We start from the raw sequence: 7650 nt of genomic DNA on the forward strand, positions 1-7650 counted from the left end.
AGAAATTGGACAGAGGGAAGTTGGAATCAAATGAAGAAAAAAGAGAAAGTCAATTCCCAGCATAGCAGCTTTAAGAAAAAAGGTAGTTGTGCATGGGTTTGGAGAGCAAGTAAATCCAGGTGGTAGGTAGCAGTAATAAGGGTTGTCCCAAAAGGATCTCTCTTTCTCTTAAAAATATGGCAACCAATATAGTGCCTGATTGCATCAAAAGAGTTTTAATGTCACTGGTAGATTAGGGGTGATTATTGATATGTACATATAAAAGTAAACAAACAAAAATATGAAACTGACAACCTTAGTGTCTGAGAACAACCTCTTAGTCACAAACTGGAATCTGAGTGAGCTTCTTGCGTTTCTGGAATCAACCAGTACTCCCTCTGAGCTCCAGTTCTTTTCCCTCCATTTTAAACTGTTATTATACAGAGTGAAGTAAGCCAGAAGGAAAAACACCAATACAGTATACTAACGCATATATATGGAATTTAGAAAGATGGTAACGATAACCCTGTATACGAGACAGCAAAAGAGATACTGATGTATAGAACAGTCTTATGGACTCTGTGGGAGAGGGAGAGGGTGGGAAGATTTGGGAGAATGGCATTGAAACATGTGAAACGTCATGTATGAAACGAGATGCCAGTCCAGGTTCAATGCACGATGCTGGATGCTTGGGGCTGGTGCACTGGGACGACGCAGAGGGATGGTGTGGGGAGGGAGGAGGGAGGAGGGTTCAGGATGGGGAACACATGTATACTAATTAAATAATTTTCTATTAAAGAAAAAAAAAAACTGTTATTACCAGATGTCTTCAGGCAAAAATAATACCACATACTCCATAATAATGATGCCTGAGGGGATGATTCATTCAATTTATTATAGAATATAATTAAGATACAGAACATACCTATTTATTAACTACTGCATTAAAATCCCTAGGTTCTCAAACAAGGTATGATCCAGGCTTAGAAGCCTTGCATTATTTTTCCATACCAGTAATAGACTCCATCATTGATCTGAATTACTTTATTAAAAAAAAAACACAAAAAACTGTTTGCAGTGGTAAAATGAAGATATTTGACAAGATAAATATCTGTCCTTCTAGATTCATAGTATGTTTCTCCATTAATTTTTCTACTTTGTATTCTTCAGTTTTTTTTTTTTTTTTTGCTTCATAAAGATTTTATATATTTCATTCTGCATAAATATTATTTTCTGATTTGTTATAGATGGACACTGACATATATGACTTTGACTTATTGGTAATTACTGGCACAGAGTTGTGCAATCACTATCTAATTTTAGCACATTTTGTCACCCTGAAAGGAAGCCTAATATCCATTAGGATTCTTTTCCCATTCCCTACTCCAGACCTAAGCAAAATCTATTCTACTAGCTGTCTCTAACTGTTTGCCTGTTCCAGACATTTCATATAAATTGAATCAAAATATATGTGATATTTTGTGACAGCCTTATTTCGAGGTTCATTTATGTTATTTTACATATAAGTACACTCCATTATCTGCTGAATCCCATTTTGCTGCTTGTATATACCACATATTTTATGCATGCATCATTTGACAAATATTTGGATTCCTTTTACTTTTTGAATATTATTAGTAATGCTGCTTTGAAAATGTGTGCACAAGTTCTTGTATGGATGTATGTTTTCAGTTCTCTCAGGCTATAACTAAGAATAAAGTTGTTGGGCCATGTGGCACTGTAGACCTAACATTTTGATGATTTGCCAAACTGTTTTCCAATGTTGCTGTAAAGTTTTAAATGTCCATTAGGGAAGTATGACGGTTGCAACTTTTCCATATCCTTGTCAACTCTTGTTGTTACTGATGTCTTTTTTGTTATAGTCACCCTAATGAGTATGAAGTGGTATATTATTGTGGTTTTTATTTGCATTCCCCTAACATCATGGTCAAAAAAAGAGTCAGAAATGCAGTACTTGGATGCAATCTCAAAAACGACAGAATGAAAAAAAAAAAAAAAAAACACGACAGAATGATCTCTGTTCGTTTCCAAGGCAAACCATTCAATATGACAGTAATCCAAGTCTATGCCCCAACCAGTAACACTGAAGAAGCTGAAGCTGAACGGTTCTATGAAGACCTACAAGACCTTTTAGAACTAACACCCCAAAAAGATGTCCTTTTCATTATAGGGGACTGGAATGCAAAGTAGGAAGTCAAGAAACACCTGGAGTAACAGGCAAAATTGGCCTTGGAATACGGAATGAAGCAGGGCAAAGACTGATAGAGTTTTGCCAAGAAAATGCATTGGTCATAACAAACACCCTCTTCCAACAACACAAGAGAAGACTCTATGCATGGACATCACCAGATGGTCAACACTGAAATCAGATTGATTATATTCTTTGCAGCCAAAGATGGAGAAGACCTATAAAGTCAGCAAAACAAGACCAGGAGCTGACTGTGGCTCAGACCATGAACTCCTTATTGCCAAATTCAGATTTAAATTGAAGAAAGTAAGGAAAATCACTAGATCATTCAGGTATGACCTAAATCAAATCCCTTATGATTATACAGTGGAAGTGAAAAACAGATTTAAGGGCCTAGATCTGATAGATAGAGTGCCTGATGAACTATGGAATGAGGTTCGTGACATTGTGCAGGAGACAGGGATCAAGACCATTCCCATAGAAAAGAAATGCAAAAAAGCAAAATGGCTGCCTGGGGAGGCCTTACAAATAGCTGTGAAAGAAAGAAAAGTGAAAAGCAAAGAAAAAAAGGAAAGATATAAACATCTGAATGCAGAGTTCTAAAGAATAGAAAGAAGAGATAAGAAAGCCTTCTTCAGCGATCAATGCAAAGAAATAGAGGGAAACAACAGAATGGGTAAGACTAGGGATCTCTTCAAGAAAATCAGAGATACCAAAGGAACATTTCATGCAAAGATGGGCTCGATAAAGGACAGAAATGGTATGGACCTAAAAGAAGCAGAAGATATTAAGAAGAGATGGCAAGAATACACAGAAGAACTGTACAAAAAAGATCTTCACGACCCAGATAATCACGATGGTGTGATCACTGACCTAGAGCCAGACATCCTGGAATGTGAAGTCAAGTAGGCCTTAAAAAGCATCACTATGAACAAAGCTAGTGGAGGTGATGGAATTCCAGTTGAGCTGTTTCAAGTCCTGAAAGATGATGCTGTGAAAGTGCTGCACTCAATATGCCAGCAAATTTGGAAAACTCAGCAGTGGCCACAGGCCTGGAAAAGGTCAGTTTTCATTTCAATCCCAAAGAAAGGCAATGCCAAAGAATGCTCAAACTACCACACAATTGCACTCATCTCACATGCTAGTAAAGTAATGCTCAAAATTCTCCAAGCCAGGCTTCAGCAATATGTGAACCGTGAACTTCCTGATGTTCAAGCTGGTTTTAGAAAAGGCAGAGGAACCAGAGACCAAATTGCCAACATCTGCTGGATCATGGAAAAAGCAAGAGAGTTCCAGAAAAACATCTATTTCTGCTTTATTGACTATGCCAAAGCCTTTGACTGTGTGGATCACAATACACTGTGGAAAATTCTGAAAGAGATGGGAATACCAGAACACCTGACCTGCCTCTTGAGAAATTTGTAGGCAGGTCAGGAAGCAACAATTATAACTGGACATGGAACAACAGACTGGTTCCAAATTGGAAAAGGAGTTCGTCAAGGCTGTATACTGTCACCCTGTTTATTTAACTTATATGCAGAGTACATCATGAGAAACGCTGGACTGGAAAAAGCACAAGCTGGAATCAAGATTGCTGGGAGAAATATCAGTAACCTCAGATATGCAGATGACACCACCCTTATGGCAGAAAGTGAAGAGGAACTCAAAAGCCTCTTGATGAAAGTGAAAGTGGAGAGTGAAAAAGTTGGCTTAAAGCTCAACATTCAGAAAACGAAGATAAGGGAATCTTGTCCCATCACTTCATGGGAAATAGATGGAGAAACAGTGAAAATATTCTCAGACTTTATTTTTCTGGCCTCCAAAATCACTGCAGATGGTGATTGCAGCAATAAAATTAAAAGATGCTTACTCCTTGAAAGAAAAGTTATGACCAACCTAGATAGTATATTCAAAAGTAGAGACATTAGTTTGCCAACAAAGGTCTGTATAGTCAAGGCTATGGTTTTTCCAGTGGTCATGTATGGATGTGAGAGTTGGACTGTGAAGAAAGCTGAGCACCGAAGAATTGATGCTTTTGAACTGTGGTGTTGGAGAAGACTCTTGAAAGTCCCTTGGACTGCAAGGAGATCTGATCTGATCTGATCTGAATGACTAATGATGTTGAGCATGTTTTCATGGGTTTATAAGTCATTTACTTATATCTTATTTCTAGAAATATCTTTTCAAATTTTGTGCTCATTTTTTAAATTGGATTCTTTTGTGCTTTATTGTTGAGTTATGAGAGTTCTTTATATATCCTGAAGCATTGTTGTTAAATCACTAAGTAGTGTCCACCTCTTTTTGTGGCCCCATGGAGAGTGAGTAGCCTGCCAGACTTCTTTGTCCATGAGATTTCCCAGGCAAGAATATGTGGGTTGTCATTTCCTTCTCCAGTGGATCTTCTCGACCCAGGGAAGTGTCTTGCATTCACAGGTGGATTCTTTACCACTGAGCTAGCAGTGAAGCCCCCATATCCTAAATACTACTCTCTTTTTAGATGTATGATTTGCAAATATTTTCTCCCATTTTATTGGTTGTATTTTCATTCTGTGATAGTATCCTTTGACATGCATATTTTTAGTTTGATAAAGTTCAGCTTATTTTTTCTCTGTCATTTTTGTTTTAGTGCCATATTAAAGAAAGTACTGCCTAACCCAAAGTCATGAAGATTTACTTATAAGAACTTTATCATATTAACCCTTATCTTTACATCTATGATACATTTTATGTAAATTTTTGAATATGGTGGGAGGAAAGGTTTCAGTGTCATTCTTTTGCATGTAAATATATAATTGTGACAGTACAATTTGTTGAAGAGACGCTTCTTTTCACATTGTACAGTCTTAGGACACTTGTTGAAAATTAATTGACCACAAATACAAAGGCTTGTTTCTGAACTCTCAGTTATATTCCATTAATCTCTGTGACTATCCTTATGACACTATCATACCTCCTTCTAAAGCCTTAATGTCAAATTTAAAGTTGTAAAAGATGTGTCCTCCAATTTGGCCCTTCTTTGTCAACATTGTTTTGGCTATTTTGGGTCCATATGAATTTTAGGAGTAGCTTATCAACTTGGGGGATTTTGACAGAGATTTCACTGAATATGCAGATTAAATTATACATTATTGCCATTTTAGTTATATTGTGTTTTTTTTGTCCATGATATGAAATATCTTTACATTTTATTGATTTCCACCCAAATTTTTGTAGTCTTTAATATAGTATTCTTTCACATCATTGCAAAATTTATTCCCAAGTATTTCTTTTTATATTAAGTAGAATTGCTTTCTTTATTTGGTTTTTAGTATTTTAACTGATAATACAATTTATTTTGTTTATCTTGTAGTCTACGAGCTTAATAAAATTCCTATTATTTCTAAAATTTATAGTTGCTTCCTTAGAATTTTCTATAAACAAATCTAAGTCATCTGTAAATTGAGAGGTTTTACTCTTCCTTTCCAATCTACCCTTTATTTTTCAGGTGAAAGAATTTTAAGTCACAGTTGTCTTTAAAACCACAAAGACACTATGTTCTTCATATATAATACATTAATACAGATAACTATGCTTTCTTGAAAATGAGTATAGAAAACTTCTTAAAAGAAAATGAACTCCAATATATAGTTTCTGTGAAGTTGCTTGGGAAAAACTCACATCTGAACTGATTCCTAAAACATACCATTCCATTCCACCATTCTGCATCTTTTGGTTCAAAGTATAGAATATTGTCATCAGTATATGCTCCTGCATTCTTACATGTATAATAATACATATATCACTTCAGTTCAGTTCACAGTTTCAAGAGTCTTCTCCAACACCTCAGTTCAAAAGCATCAATTTTACAGCTCTCAGCTTTCTTTATGGTCCAACTCTCACATCTGTACATGACTACTGGAAAAACCATAACTTTGACTACATGGACCTTTGTTGGCAAAGTAATGTCTCTGTTTTTTAATATGCTGTCTAGTTTAGTCATAGCTTTTCTTCCAAGGAGAAAGCATCTTTTAATTTCATGGTTGCAGTCACTATCTGCAGTGATTTTGGAGCCCAAGGAAATAAAGTCTGTCACTGTTTCTGTTGTTTCCCCAACTATTTGCCATAAAGTGATGGGACCAAATGCCATGATCTTCATTTTCTGAATGTTTAATTAGTCTAATACATATATATACTGATTTATTATTTAATGTTCCATTGGTTCATCAGCCTTTCCTGTAGGTTCACCAGTAGGTTGAGTAGGCTGTGTCTTTCTCTGCAGTCTTTCTTCAAGATCTTCCATGAGTAGAGATACATCATCATCACCATATGCCAGAAATTCCAAGCCTTTACCAATTCCATTGAGAACATTCTTTGTAGTTAGATCCTGTTCTGCAGGCAGTGTCTCTCAGAAGGCATCCAGACCATGTTTACCCAGTTCATTCAAATTGCACTCCAAAAACTTTGACATATATCTCTCCAAGTAAGTACAAGCTGATTGAGAATGGGCTCCAGTGGACATAGCCCTGCAGTCAAAATAGTTAACAGCTGGACAAATTTGGAAAATGTGAGGGCCCGTATCATAATCAACAATGAGCAGTCCAACATCATATGGTCTCCAGCCATATCACTGGGTTAGTATCTGGGTTTTGCTTCCAATTAGATATACAAGACAAGGCATAGGAATAGGTCTGTCAAACACAAATCTGGAATCCAAACATCCCTTGTACATACAATTACATAACATCTAGCATCAGCAGTAAGTCCTGCAACTGAAATAGCAATACTGTTATCAACAAGGAACATTTTTTTTCTGATGACCTGCAAGTTCTGGTTGTGCTCTTTTCAGTGCAACCAACACTGAATGAGGTGTTTTTTTTGTTTGTTTGTTTTTTTAATTTCAGATAAAAAACAGTGGCTGAACCTTGTTTGACAGCTCCATTGCATATTCAACTTGATGAATCCTGCCCTGAGGACTCCAATCAGTGACATCATTTTCATACCAATTGCAAAACATGGTTACAGTGGGATCCTCGCTTTGGCCTCCTGTAAATCTGCAGATCAAGCACCTGTTATCCATTATTAATATTTCCTCATCTGAACTAACTGTCCTGACTAGAACCTATAGTTTGATGTTGCAAAAAAATGGTGAAAGCAGACATGCTTGTCTTGTTTCTGATTTTAAGTGGAAAACATTGTCTTTCTATACTAAATTTGATGTTAACTGTGTTCCTTGGAGATTCCACTTATCAGGTTGAGGAAGTTCCCTTCTATTCATAGTTATGTGAGTGCTGTTTTATATAAAAAGATAATGGGTTTTAAAATTATTTTTAAAAATTTATTTTTAATTGTCAGAAAATGGCTTTACAATGTTGGGCTGGTTTCTGCCATACAAAATCATGAATCGGCCATAAGTATACCTATGTCCCCTCCCTCTTGAAACTCCTTTCCACCCACCACCCTATCCCAGCCCTCTAGGTTGTCAC

The 7650-nt window shown here is 36.3% G+C and overlaps 1 pseudogene; it reads right to left on the minus strand.

The window, feature by feature from the left end:
• Nucleotides 1-6371: 6371 nt before the first annotated feature.
• LOC787042 (proteasome subunit alpha type-1-like) lies at nt 6372-7215 on the minus strand (annotated as a pseudogene).
• Between the last annotated feature and the right edge of the window lie 435 nt (nt 7216-7650).

The sequence above is a fragment of the Bos taurus genome, chromosome X, assembly GCF_002263795.3.
Source record: "Bos taurus isolate L1 Dominette 01449 registration number 42190680 breed Hereford chromosome X, ARS-UCD2.0, whole genome shotgun sequence".
Lineage (NCBI taxonomy): Eukaryota > Metazoa > Chordata > Mammalia > Artiodactyla > Bovidae > Bos > Bos taurus.